Below are 14085 nucleotides of genomic sequence, written 5' to 3' on the forward strand. Positions count from 1 at the left end.
CTATTAACAACCAAAAAGATGAAATTTCATTACAATAAGGATATATACATGGAGATATGCGTCTTCACACTCGACTAATTAGTTACCATTGACTGTTTTCACTTTGCTCGGTGACATGTGGTATATAAATCATTACAATATGTTAAATGCAAATGGTTGGTAATAGGGTAGCCATCTGCTCACTGTTGGAAAGTTAGCAGAGGAATATAGTAAGCTGTACTTCTAGTAACGATGCTAAACTCACATCCCTGAAATACCAAATATCTAAAACCAGCTGCCTCCACTAATGCCAGCATTACTAATACATCTCTTACCCTTTTCATTTGCAGAAGTAAACCACATATTGTAAGAGGTAATTTTGTTCTTCAGCTTGAACTTGATTTCAAGGCTAGAGTCTGTAACAGCAATGTGAGCCACCGTAACGCGAAGCCTGATCTTTTTCTTATATTGTGTTGAGTGCTTTTGAACAGCCAATAAATAAACAGGCTGCCCGCTCTTCTCAGGACACCTTTTCATCCACAAATATAATTAAACTCTCTTCCTCCCCTAACCCCAGCTGCCAGGCCCTTTTTCAGGGATGACATTATTTTGTAAGTGATAGATAGTTGGCGCATTGCTGTCTGGTAACGTATTACGCTCGAGACCAGCGAAGGGCGCCTGCCATCTAATAACCTCCCATGCCCTACGAGCATTAAAGATCACCACTGCAAAGAGGGATCAATTATTTTGCCACAGACATGTATTATCAGGGGCTGTCACATACCTTCGTAATGAGCTTTTCTGGATACCGAAGCAACAAAGTAATGCATTGGAAAATTAGTAGTGGGACAAGAGTGAAGTACTGCCTGCCAAAGTTGAGGCTGTACCTTCAAGCTAGAGCAGCTCCTTCTCCCCTTACCCATTCAGTCATCTGCTGGTCAGGGTCACTATCACAGTGCTGACATACTGGCTCCCCCATCAGTAATATATTGCACTATCACCTATCAGAGAGATTAATATGTTCCTGTACTGAAATCCCAAGACATGGCTCTGAGCATTAACGATGCCGAGGAATTAATTTGGCTCTGACTGTCTGAATGGCAAAGAAGTTTGGGATTTCATCAAAGTCAGATGCTGCTGAGGTTTGCTCAAGCTATGTTGGGAGGGAGGGTTGGTGTTTGTTTGGGGGTTTATATCTGGCATGGCAGTGTCTGATTTAAGATTATCCTTCTAGGGAAGCACCTGCAGGGGGAAGAGACTGCAGGAGAGCTCATTAGCCTGGCAGTTTCTCATCCCTGGAATGGATTACAGAGTAAGATGCTCAGTCTACAGGGTCTAGAAAACCTGTGGTTTTGTGTAGGTGTGCTGTCCTGCAAAGCTTCCCAAGTATAAGAAAAATGTTATAGGGAAACCTTTCATGCTAACACACAGAGGAGAAGCACTGGCTGAAGGCTGTGCGTGTTTGGTGACACCATTTTGACTCACAGTGAACACCTGCCTGTTTCAAAATGGGATGTCTGCACTTTAAAGTTATCTGGAGCATTTATAGACAGAGATGTGGTGATGAGCAGCACTTTATAATACCTCAAAGGCATGGTGCCAGGGCTGGGAATTTGATAAGCTGAGGTCCTGAATTGGATTCCAGCAGTGGTCACAAGTTTTAGGAAGCTCTCATTTGAAATTGCAAGCAGAGGAAAAACAGGATTCTTTCTCTTTAATTGCATTAGTTTTATTGAACTGAAGCATTGCTTCAGTTCCCAAAACACTTTATATATATTTTAATGCAAGTTACCAGAGACAGAACGGTTGCAGAACTGTTTATTGTTTCTGACTTTTATATTTGATAAAACTGATTTTCCTCATTTTCCACTCTAACTCTCTTGTGCATTAAGAATCTGTAGACTTTGGGATGGTGTTTACTGAAGTTGTCATAAACACAGTAATTTAACTTCTTTGATTTTGTAATGCTTCTACAGAGCTTTTGTTTAGACCTGTTCAGAAAGTCAGTCCAAGCTACATGAACGTGAACTGGATCCAGGAAACTCTGGTAGCATTTTATGCAGGAGAGGGAACATGATATTCATTCCCTCAGTAGCTGATCCCTTTTAATTTGCCTTAGATTTTCTCATTGTATTTATTGAACTGTGGGCTGTTTCTTCCCAGTTAGAACTGAGGCTGTTGATTGTGTCACATGAGCACAACCATGAATTGACTTGAAAATTTTTTTTTAAAACCCTCCCATTTCCATCCCCCAGTTAGAGCACAGAAGGTCCCACAACCTTCTCTGCTCCTCTGGGGGAGCAGAGACGACAGGAACAGGGTGCAGCGAGGGCAGTTGGGACAGGGTACAGAGCTGCAGTATGACAAGGCATCTGTTTTGTCAGTGACCCACTTTGGGAAATCCTCCTTCCCTCCTCCCACACCCTGCATCCCTCCAGCTGCTCATTTCTCACTGTCTTTGTTTCTCTTTTTGGTGATCATGACTCCTTTAGTTGTAGCGCGTGGGGAGTTGCTGCCCGTGTGGCTCAAAGAAGGAATTGAAACCTTCAGCAGGAACGTCTCAATTTACAGTGAAAAAGTAAACCTATTATACTTTGTCAATGCAGAAAATTGCTTATCATTTAGCAAGCTTCATTAAAGAGCCTGTGCTTATGGAACCATGCCTCCCTTCCTTTGAATGCCCCTGAAATAATTCTTCCAGCAGGACAGCAAAACAGCAAGGAGCCAGTTACATTTTTAATCACTTGTGTCCCACAGGAATTGCAGTCTGCCAGCAAGGGCAGCTACTTCCCCTCTGCAACACAGGAGAAAAATTAAAAGGTGGGAAGCTGTGGTTCCAGAATGCTGTGTTATAGTTATTAATGAGGTAAAGATCAAACAATCTGAGTGTTATTAATTGCTAATATTCTGTTACTGAAAATGTTTAACCCAATGCAGAAGCTAGATGGGAGAGAGAGTGGGGGATGGAGGGAAGTTAAGGGTTTCACCCCCGTTTTCATTTTGATTTTTTCCTGAATAGTGAAGGGGAAGTGGAGAAACAGTTGGATGAAAGGAAAAGTAAAATAACAGTTTCTCCTCTACTCTACATGTCTCAAAAGAAAGTTCCAACAGTGTAGAATCCTTACACACCCAAACCAGTTTGTGTCCTTTTACCTTCTCATCAGGCAGATCAGTTAGTCACTGCAGAAGTAACTATCATCAGTGTGGTGATTCTTTCCAGTAGTAACCCTTTCAGATAGATGACCACAACAGCCTCCATTCTGACATATACAAATATCTCATGTTTTAGACTTGATGTCTTAAAATATACCTCTGAACTTTTGTTTTTTACAGATACTGAACGACTATATTGATAGATCAGATTCTGAAATATCTCTTCTTTCCAATGGCTACTTTTGGAGACTAATGCAGACTTTGGATTTTGTGGTCTCTGTGTTTGTTTGTCTTTTAATGCTTCATAAAATATAGATGCTTTAAAGAGGAGAGATGCAAGACAGCCATACCACCAGAATGACAAAGGGTTATGTCTTTTGATTCCACAAGCAGGTGAAGGATGTAGTTTTAACGCAGTTCATTGGTTTCCTCGCTGTACAGTCATACCCAGATTTTGACCAACAAATGCACAAGTAGAGTGTAGCTGACATGGAGCCTGCTTGTGAATTGTGGAGAGGAGAGACATATGCTCTAAAGGCTTCATCCAAAGAGCACCACATTAGATTTTCAGAGGCATTTGGCATTTAAAATTAAATGACCTAAAAGTGGTTTAGTGCTGACTCTTGTCAACAGTTAGGGATTTTGTAAATTTTGATTGTGTTTTATTATACCAGGGCTTTTGAAAAATCTCTTGCCCGTATTAAGACCACAAAAAAGGGCTTGATCCCAAAGAAAAAGGTTCTGCAATTTAAATTTGGCTGAGTGTATGTTGTAACAGGAGATAGACCTTTTGGAGAGTTGTGCAAATATTTGCTGCAATGCAAACACAGTTAATACAACACAAAGTCCAGTCTCAGTGCTCTGTAATCAGGAGCTTCCCTCTAATCCCTAACACATAAAATGTGTACTTTTTTATATCCTCATAAACTTAGCACATTTTAAAAGAAACCAGGTTTAAAAATTCAGCTGCTATAACTAAATTAGTCAAACAAGAAAGAGAAAGAATTGCCCTGAGGTGTAGGGGAGACTTCATCCTAAGAAATTTGCCAGAGGCAGCCCAGGGCACTTGTCCTGCCTTGCAGCTACAGGAGCCAGGGCCAGTAAGACCGAGAAGGGGGCAACTGTTTTGTCCTGGGTGTTCTCAGGGTTCACAGTCTGCAGTGCACACATCTCAACAGAATCCTGCTACAGACTAAGACTTTTTTTCCTTATTTTATCAAGTTCTTTATCTTCAGAGGTAGGTCCAGACAATATCATAAAGGGGTAAAACTGAGACAAAACACAGGAGTGGCTGGCATAGGAAAAAAAAAAAAGGAATAGAAATTTTATATTCTGAAAGCTACATTCAACTTCTGTTAGAAGAAGCTTGGACAGGTGCCAGAAGCTTGTTACCTTTGTGATGTGATTATATTGGCCACTAAGTCATTTGGTTCAGTCCATTTGCTGTATATCATGATAAATCTGTATATAGCACAAAATCCAAAAGTGCTGCCCTTTTCCTCTCCTGAGGTTTTTTGCTCAGTGTGAAAGCAGAGAGAAGCTTTAACAAGATCTGGAGGCAACTCTGTGTCCTGTGTAATGCTCCCCCCTCCTGGCTTGTGTAGGTCAACAGAAGGAAATGCTGAGCAGGCATGGCAATAAATGAGGAACGACAATGAACAGTAACGATGAGGACAGGAGGTGATGACTGCTGTGGGCACCATCCTAAATCCCAGTGGAGCTGTCTCCCTCCTTCTTCTCTGCAACTGTGTCCAAGAGAGAGAACACAGCTATAAAACACATCAGACACAAACACTAACTCCTTCATCCCCACAGTTATTACTTCCAAAAATATTTTCTAATAAAGTGGTCATTATGTTTTTCTTCTTGATTTTTTATTTGCATAATTCAGATTTCTAAAAATTATGCCAAAGTTATTAAAGATAAAGCTCTGTGTCATGCAAGCATTCTTACAAGGACGCTCTCAGGGCACCTTATGTCTTCCTGCCCATCAGGTCTTCAGGACAAATACCTCTTCTTATTTTCAGTTGATGGCAACTCTGTCAGTGTGCAAACAAAAACCAGTTCATTTTGAACAGCACTCTCCTTATGCCCTGAAGAATGCTTTAATGCAAGGAAGCTCTTGTTCAGCATCTGACTGTCTATACCCCAAATCAGATCCTGTCCCATCCTGCTAGATGTGTTCCTTGTAATAGCCTGCTGCTTGAGAAATAGATGCTGCTAGCCATCCCTGTATTAACGACATATTTTTACAAATCTAGGCTCTTTCTTTATCTGCCTCTGTTAGTTCTTGATTATTTTTCATAGAGCTATTTATTATATATATATATGCAAGCATTTTACTTCCAGATTAGCTCGTTCTTTGAGAACAGAAACAGCCTGTATATTTTCCAGTGTAGTTTGAAGCTGAGGAAGCCTGCTTGACATTTCAGGGAAAACATGAAAAGTTTGTATGGGATTTTAAAAACTGTGTTAGCAAGACAAAATTGCTAAAGTTTTTCTTCAGTATAAACATGTACTGATTGTTTCTGTCAGCAGTATTTCACAATTTGCTTTCCCCTATGACAGCCTTACATTATTCATAACTTGCAATCTATTCCTTAAATTTTCAGTTATAAGAGTTTCCTGGCGGGGGTCACACAATATGAAGGGAAGTATTGATTTGAAACATTTAAAATATAAATGAAGTTGTTTAGTTCTTCTGGTACATGGAATATTATAGTCACTGGATCAAATTCGACCTCCCAGCATGTCTGGTTTTGTAGACAACGAAAACATGTTCCCAACCTCTCAGTGGACAGTGCAGCTTCTGTGTGAACATTCTTTGATTTACCCAGTATTTGTTAATAACAAACATGAATAATATATGTTTCAGTGCACTTGAAGGCCAAAAGCAATCATTATTTTATTCTCATTTGACATTAGGTCAGAATTTTAATACTTTGCTTTAAAACTACGAGCCCTTTGCCACTTAAACTTATCAAAGCAGTGTCATCACCCCCATTTCACAAAGACATACACAAAGCCTCTTGCCCCATGCCATGTGAGTTTGGGGCTAGGGCAAGTATTAACCCTGTTTTTGTCCTGGAGGAGAGCCAGTGTTGGGGGTGCCACGATGGGCAGGCCTGTGCCCGTGTCCATACACGTCAGCTGCTCGCTGCTCCCAGGGCAATGCCAGGACCAGGTCTGCTCTCCCTTTCACCATTTGAGGTTTAAGAGCTCCTTTCCAGCTGCTTCTGCTAAGTGAATAGAACTGCCTAGCTCTGACCAGCCAGCTCCAAGAAGACCAAGTCATCCATTAGGAGTCATACCCACAGACCATCTATGGTCCCTGTGGGTCCTTTTCAGCTCAGAATATTCTGTGATTATCTCAAGTATTCTAACACTAAAAATACTTTATAATTTTCCTATCTTTGTCTAATTCCACTGGCTTTAATATGAAATGATAAAACATTTGCAGATTGAGGCAGTTTAATGGCTTCAAGATAACAGTGAGTAGTGCCTATAACTAAACAGTAGTCATATGGTATTTTTGAAAAAGAAAGTAATCTTCCTCTATACAAAGACAGGAACTGAAATATATTAGGTGAAAGAAGAATGGTTTTCCCAAATTAAAAAGAAAAGATACAGTTAGAACTTCATTTCCTGAATTGTTTAAAATTACTCCCAACAAATAATTTCATTGTGCCGGTTGTTACACCAACTGGACTAGAGGTAAAGCTCTTTTTCAGTATCTAAGTTAGCTAGAGGATAGTAAGTGCATTTGGCATACTTCAACAGCTCACTTGTCATCTAGTTTTCTTCAGTAGGAGAAAGGATTAATATTTTTGAAGTATGAATTATTCACAGAAGAAAATTCTGTCTGGGATGGCTTAAAGTATCAGAATTCAACTCCCATTAATAAGTAGTTTTGACTGATTTTTTTGAAAACTCAAAAAAAAAGGCAAAATTTTTCCTTTGGAAATATTTTTGTTTTACAAAATTGTCAAAAATAATTTCTAAAGTGGGATTTAAAATCTGTAAATAAAACTACACGTTTCATTTGACACAAATTAATTTTTTCCCCCAGTTTTTTTCAGTTCAGTCAGTGAATTGAAAAATTAATTATTTGCATGGCACTACCAGCAAATAATTCCTATCATAATAATTCCAGAGGGAATTATTCTGTGACAAGGAGCTTATACTGTATGGATTTTGAAAGTTAAGAAATTGAGGCTAGCATGATAAACAATGAGAAATGTTGTTTGGTTTTTTCACTTTTCTCTTTTAAGATATGACCTCCAATTGAGACGAAAAACTAACAGAAAAGAAAAAGAAATAAAAAAGGGATAATAAAAGCTGTATGTATTTTAAAGTCGATTGGGAGTGTCTGCTTTGGTAATAAGCAACTACCAGTTCCCAATTATTTTAGATGGAGCCATGAGGCTTAAGCTTTTTGATAAGCAACCCTAATGAAACACAAGAAAACACCAGAACAAACCCACTTTTGAAATATTTAGTCAGCATTATTTGCTCTGAACAGTTCATTGTGCACCCTCGGCTCTTATAGTTCAATCATGAATACCTCGGAACACACTCCAGAAAAGAACGGAGCTGCCTTATGCCTTATAATTATCCTTAAAGTTCAAGTTCAGCAACGTGATTTTTCAAAAGGAGATCAATTAACCTGCCCTCACAGTCAGCACGTTCTTCTCCTTCGCCCGTATGAGCAGCACCAAGCGGAGGCAGCGGCAGGACCCGGCAGAGAGCAGGGCAATGAGGCCGGTGCTCCACACGCAGCAGCTGCCCTGAGCTCCTCACTTCCCAGCAACGATGGCAGCACTGCAGAGGGAGAGAGGCGATTCCAAGGCCTTAAACTCAGGAACACCAAGGAGTAATATCAGCTATAACCAGCAGAACAGCAAACCACTGGCAGGGAACAGCAGGACACAGTTTACCTGCGTGGAAAAGGTGCCTTTCAGAGTGGTGGCAACGATGAATCTTGGGCAGCGGCTTCTGTGCGGATGAGGAGCAAGGTCCAAGTCTGAAAAGAGGAATATTAAGCTATTTCTCAGAATCAAGCATTAGTTTTTGGCTAGGCTGTGTCCTCATAATTTAATGAGGATATACAAAATCTTTTACATATTTGTCATGTAAAAATATCCACAAAGAGGCCACTAAATCATATGTGAAAAGTTTTCACATCTGGATTCTCAGGAGTCTCAAAAGACAACGTGAATTACACTTCTGCTTATGCCCTTACTTACCTGGTGGTTTTTTCTAAATGTCCAGTCAGTGCCTAGACATCTCATGGTGACACTGAAAATAAAAGATTGTTTTTATCAATATTTCTTTACCTTTCCCCAACATATCTCCTATAAAATGAGACAGATAAAAGAAAGGAAATCTGATTTTGTCTATTTAAAGCACTTGAATCCTGGGATTTTCAGGGACTGTTAAGTTGTGTGTAACTATTTATTAACAGAACTTACTGGAATGAGAACTCAGCCTTTGTTCTCTATGTGTGCTTTATTGCTGGTTGTGTGTATTGGTGGTACACCCGAAGCAAAAGGCAGCCAACATATGCAGCAAAAAAAACAGGGATATTTTCAACAGACCTATTATCTTTGGAGAAAAGTCTGACTCCTTTCTGGCTGTTTTTAAACAGAAGTGGGATCTCCTGATCAACTGCCCAAAGCTTTCCTGCTGGCTCCTATCCCTTACTCCAGCTCCATTTCCTTGCACATCCTGCATGACTCCTGTCGCTGCAGGAGCCTGCCCAGTGTGGGGGGATCACAGGAGCTGCCATGAGTCCCAGCAGCTCTGAAAGGGTTAGACAACCTCCATAAATTATTCTGCTTTGTGTTTGCTTTTCTCTTAACTACAACTCACCTTCTTCTTGGAAACAATTTTTTCCATGGTCTGGGTGTTTTTTTGGAAAGGAGGTGAAAGTCTCATCAGAGCTTTGTTAGATTTGTAAAATTCCCTCACCTACAGACATAAACATAACAAGAGGGGTTAAAAGCAGAGCTGGTCACGGCAGATGCCTATCAGAGAATGAGCAAGGGAGAAGGTTCCTCACTGAATCCCGATTACCAGCACCCACAGAAAAACCTTCCCTGTTACCGACTGCAGTAGGAACAGGACCTTGCTACCCACTGCATTAAAGCTATCAGAGAGGTCTCTCATTTTTTCAAACGATACCTGGTGTCCAAAAGTCAGTGTGTGTGGGGTGGGCTGTTCTGCTCCTCTTCTGTGCCCACACACAGGACCCTGCCCTACCGGCTGCTGCGGGGGCCAGTCCTTGTGCAGTGAGAAGGGACACCCGCCGAGGACAGCAGGGTGGCTCTGCCCTGAGCCAGGGCTTACACCCACTGCTCCTCTCAGGAATAATCCTCAGAGCAGCACAAGGCATATTGTCTCTCCCTTGGAGGCAACCAGTTACAGTCCATACCCATTCCATATATACCATCTCTGCAGCAGTGACTACTAGGGGCACATTTGAGCTTTTAAATGAGGCCATGGGAGGTCTCTTAAACAGAAATGCTTTAAAATCTTTTGAAAAGAGCAGCAGATGTACAGCTTCACAGAACTGGTTTCCCCGGTGCTGAATTCTGCGCGCACCATGGATATTTTTATGCTGCTTTTCTCTATTATAGTCCTCATAAAGTTACCCAAATCAGTATGAAATTAACCTTGCTTGTTTCTTGTGTAGCAGAAACACTGCTCTCCTGCCAATGTCTCATGAAAATACTTTATTCCCTACTGTGACACAATAGGTGCTATGCTCTGAGTCATTCTCTAAGCTTAAAGTAAAGATATTTCTGCTTCAGTTGGGTCCATCCCAACATCAACTGTGGACAGAAATTTGTAACACCTCACTTAAGGCATTGCTGCATGAGAGAATAAAATTTCCCCCATTGCAGACAGTTAAACAACATTTTTGAATGATATTGTAGGCATGTCCACTTGGATGGTAATTTAATGACCACAATTCTAGACCTCCCACACAACAAATTGTTCCTTTTCAGTGTTGTGCTGAGAAAAAGAATTCGGGATACCAGCTGGCAGCTGATGTTGTGAAATACTACTTACAAATAAAGACAGGAAGTTTGGTGTAATCACTAACATCTTAGAGCAGCTTTCTGGGGATTGCTGCTGAGCAGATGTAAGACTGGTATTTATTAATTATATTAAACCCAGGAAAATTGGTTTCTCAATAAACTTAAAAGTGGTGATGCATTATGGCAGGGTACTGCCAAGCAGACTTTGTTATTCCAGATGGTGAAGAGAGAGATGCATTCTTGTCCCGTTAGCCTTTGTCTCTCTGATACACAGCAGTATGGGAATTGAGGTTATTCAAGTTTTTAGTGTCTTCTAGCTTTTCTTGATAGTTGGAGCAAACCAATGAAAACAGGAGATACATCATGAGGACTCAGAACACCTTAGTAGTACCTCTGCAGCACATGCTTCCCCCTCTGCCATCCCAGCCCATCCATGTATCAAGACATTGACTGCAGTGTGAAATACAGCAACTTGGTAGGTGAGACAAAAGGGATTCCAGAGAGAAAGAAGGAAATTTCAAGTGAGAGAGAAGGAAAAAGAAAAACTAATTTTTGAAAAAAAGCAGTGGATGTAAACTCTAAGTGCATCACATATATTGCTTTTTCTCAATTCTTTGGTAGTCTGGAACCTAGCAAACATCCACTAGTGTTAAATGATCAGTTGGTAGCACTGGAAGAAACTGTCATTATTGGTCCTCATCTTAGCAAGAGATTTTACTTCCACTCTGGGAGAGACATGACTGCCATTGTCCCCATTCAGCATCCTTCATGTAGATAAGAAAAGCTTCCTATTTCTAAGATTAAAGTTTGGAGCAAAGTGCACAGAAACAATGTAAAGTACTGGCATCCTACCTTCTTAGTCCTGTCCCTAAAAGCACATCACTCCTGGGCTCCTTATCCTCCAGTGACTCCCAGTTTCCATCCCATGCTTACTCAAGATCTTGGACCTGTCAGTGAAAATTATAAACAAATTATCTGCCTATATCTAAAAATACAGCCACCAAGCCTAGGATAATATGAATGAAAGCTGGAAACAAATTAGGCCTCATTTCAGGCAGTGTGAACTAACATAAATTCATTGAATCTACGGGAGCCAGATGGATTTACATCAGCTAAGAATCTAGCAAACTGTGTTCACGAGCGAAATTATTTGCAGAACATGCTACTGGCAAACCCTAGCAGATTTTACAGCCACTCTCTTTATTGACACATTTCAATGAAAACTAATCTCTGAAGAAAAAAAGGCAAAAATGAATGTTTAGGAGGGGAATGGAAGTTGGTTCTCTATGGCAGCTAACAGCAGCTATATGTTCAGACATTTATTTCTGCTTTAACACTTAGAGAATATGAAAGCAAAGTTAGAAAAAGCATGTGCCCATTCCACTTGGCTAGGTTTATCTAAGTATTTAATATTAAGGATGGGTATTTTTTTATGTGGTAAACCGAAATAACTCAGAATTAGCTGTTCTGTTCTACTAGACATAAGCAACAGTGGATTATTTTTAGACTTTGGATCTAAGAGACTGAAGAAAGTGAATATTTCATATCTGTTGATCTGTAACATTTTTTATCTCACCACAAAATCAGAACAGTTTCATAGGCACTGAGGAGTTTGCTCAGGGTACTGTGTTTCTGTGTTTGTGATGAGTCCTGTTGATGTAGCCTGTAAACATTTTCAGATGCCTCTGTTTGTCTGGAAGGATGTCAATCTGGTAAACTACTGCATTTCAGAAACATTTACAGTTTATTTGGCAAGGCATGGTAGCTTGTGGCCCTCTATCTGAAAGTGGCAGGGGAAAAGGAGCAGCAAAGCCAGAAGGACCTGCCCCACTGACGCTTCCCTTCAGAAGGAAGACAGTGTGCAGCTATCAGACAATGCACTAATCAAATACAGGTTGAGACATAAATTGGTCAGTAGTGATCCGATAGTTCTCGCTTGTATTGGCCAGGATTTACCTGACAGTACATAGAAATGTTTACTAGTGTATGAACACAATAAATCTTATTAACATATTAAATTTGGCACTTGTGTTCTCTTAATGTTGGGCTGGCTTAGTGCAAACAGTGGGTAATACTATGTCCTGAATGCTTTCTGTGAGCCTTGGGACTGTGGGAAAGGGAATTATGCTGCCCTTTTGGATTTTGTTGTGGTTTTTTGTGTTTGGTTTTTTTTTTTAATTTCAAGGTCTCCAAACTGCTTGGAAGTAGGCCACTGAGAAAGCAAAGCAAACATGCTCTGTGCCTAGGCTTTGCTGTTCCCCACTAGATATATTATATTCAGCTGAGGGAGAATAAGAAGCTATTTTCCCCAATTTTCCATGCTGCCTGTGGGAGTCTAATTCAATTTCCTCCCGAATTTAGCAGTGAAAACGAAACAGTGAAGAATAAAGTTGAAGAGGCTTCTGCAAATCTCTGGATTCTAAGGTACTAAGGTGCAGCAGGATTACTGAGCTCAGGTTAAACTTCTTTTCTAGCCACAAAGCTACTTACAGATTTAAGAAGCTTAAAAACCTGATCCAACATTAGTCCTTGCTTTGCAAATGAAAGAATAATATATCTACCTATACAAAGTTATATTTGTTATTATTGAATTTGTTTATCCTTTATTATTGATGTGGCCCTATTCCACAAAGGAATTTTTTTTCAGCAGGAGATTATGATGTATTAGATAAATTCAGGGAAAAGGACAGGAGAAAAAACTGGTGACCAGCAGAAGGCACTTCCAGAAATAAACAAGTGAAAAAAAGGACTCACATTTCAATATTCTCACTACAGTGACTACATTTTACCAGCAGACCATAGGCATCTTATTCCTTAATTCCAGAAAAATATGTAGTGCCTTCTTTGGACTTTGATTCCGTACAGCAACGTGGACCTGAGATATTCATAAGACTCAAAAAAAAAAAAAAAAAAAAAAGAGAGAGAGAATATATAAACCAGAATTTACTTTTTACTTTTCTGCTTCACATGAGCTGGAACATTTGTTCAGCAGACCTACTTGCAGCGAGCAACCTATGCCATTTTCTGATTGTCAACTGTCCTTAGGTTTTTTTGACCCTTTTAGCTCAGAACTTCTTCAGAAGGATAGTCCCTATAGTGAGCACTGGTAGCAGAGATTGCAGTAATTGTTTTGTTCTCTCTTTTGTGTAAGCGTGTTCTCGCTGTCTGTTGCATCCTCACAGAAATAAATTGGCCAGCAGTCATTTTATTTCTTCTCAACAGTATCCTTTGTACTTGTTTTCATCCCCACAAAATCTATTAAGCTTTAGAAATTAGGGTAAGGACCAGCATACTTTGGGGGTTTTTTGACATGACATGGAAAAATCTTACAATATAATGAATAATAATATTCAGCAAATGTGAGCCTCAGTGAAAACATATTCCACTTGTTAGAGAAAACTAAAGGAAAATCAGACTTTAGATAAGTATTTTCATGTTGTTTACCTTGCACACTCCATGGTGTGAAAGTTTTGTAATTTACCTGTACAGACAGTTTCTCAACTTATGATGAATTTGCCTCATAAAGAGTTTAAAAAAAAAAAAAATTAAAATCTGAAAAATAATGAACCAGCAAAGCTGATTTTACCCAAAAAGATTTCATGGTATATTTTAAAGGTGCTTATATATTGACTTGCACTTTCTCAACTTACATCTCTTCCTCCTTCCTGGCTGAGGTAACACTTACGTGTTTGTAACGTGGAATTTTCATCTTCATCTAGATTGTATTAAAAAACTCAGTCTCACTGGTGAAGCTGCCTTAAGGTCATTAGTAAGCTTGAGAGGCATAATGTAGATGACAGCCTTAACACGTTTGATGTCATGAAAAGCATGGCCAAGTCCTTTAGGACAACTCTAACAAGGTGCTGGAAGTAGTTGCTAGCACTGAGGAGCTGACTAAGGCTCCTAATGT

General features: G+C 39.9%; 1 protein-coding gene and 2 long non-coding RNA genes across 14 annotated transcripts in view; 1 reads left to right on the top strand and 2 right to left on the bottom strand.

Moving 5' to 3' along the window:
- Positions 1-14085, top strand: part of NTNG1 (netrin G1) — a 148130-nt gene that overhangs the window by 72918 nt on the left and 61127 nt on the right. The gene's annotated exons all lie outside the window — the stretch shown is intronic.
- On the bottom strand, positions 4451-8158 carry LOC126635435 (uncharacterized). Of its 3 annotated transcripts, XR_007627715.1 has the most exons (4): positions 8070-8158; positions 7799-7953; positions 5086-5171; positions 4451-4877 (listed from the first exon to the last, which is right to left on the bottom strand). It is a non-coding gene; the product is annotated as an uncharacterized LOC126635435 (long non-coding RNA). The 3 variants fall into 3 exon arrangements; XR_007627714.1 differs by having other exon boundaries at positions 4451-5171; positions 7809-7953; XR_007627713.1 differs by having other exon boundaries at positions 4451-5171.
- On the bottom strand, positions 8386-12639 carry LOC126635433 (uncharacterized). Its single transcript, XR_007627710.1, has 3 exons — positions 11028-12639; positions 9004-9102; positions 8386-8430 (listed from the first exon to the last, which is right to left on the bottom strand). It is a non-coding gene; the product is annotated as an uncharacterized LOC126635433 (long non-coding RNA).

The sequence above is a fragment of the Myiozetetes cayanensis genome, unplaced genomic scaffold (genome assembly GCF_022539395.1).
Source record: "Myiozetetes cayanensis isolate MyiCay16 unplaced genomic scaffold, myiCay2020 scf12, whole genome shotgun sequence".
In the NCBI taxonomy this organism is placed as follows: Eukaryota; Metazoa; Chordata; class Aves; order Passeriformes; family Tyrannidae; genus Myiozetetes; species Myiozetetes cayanensis.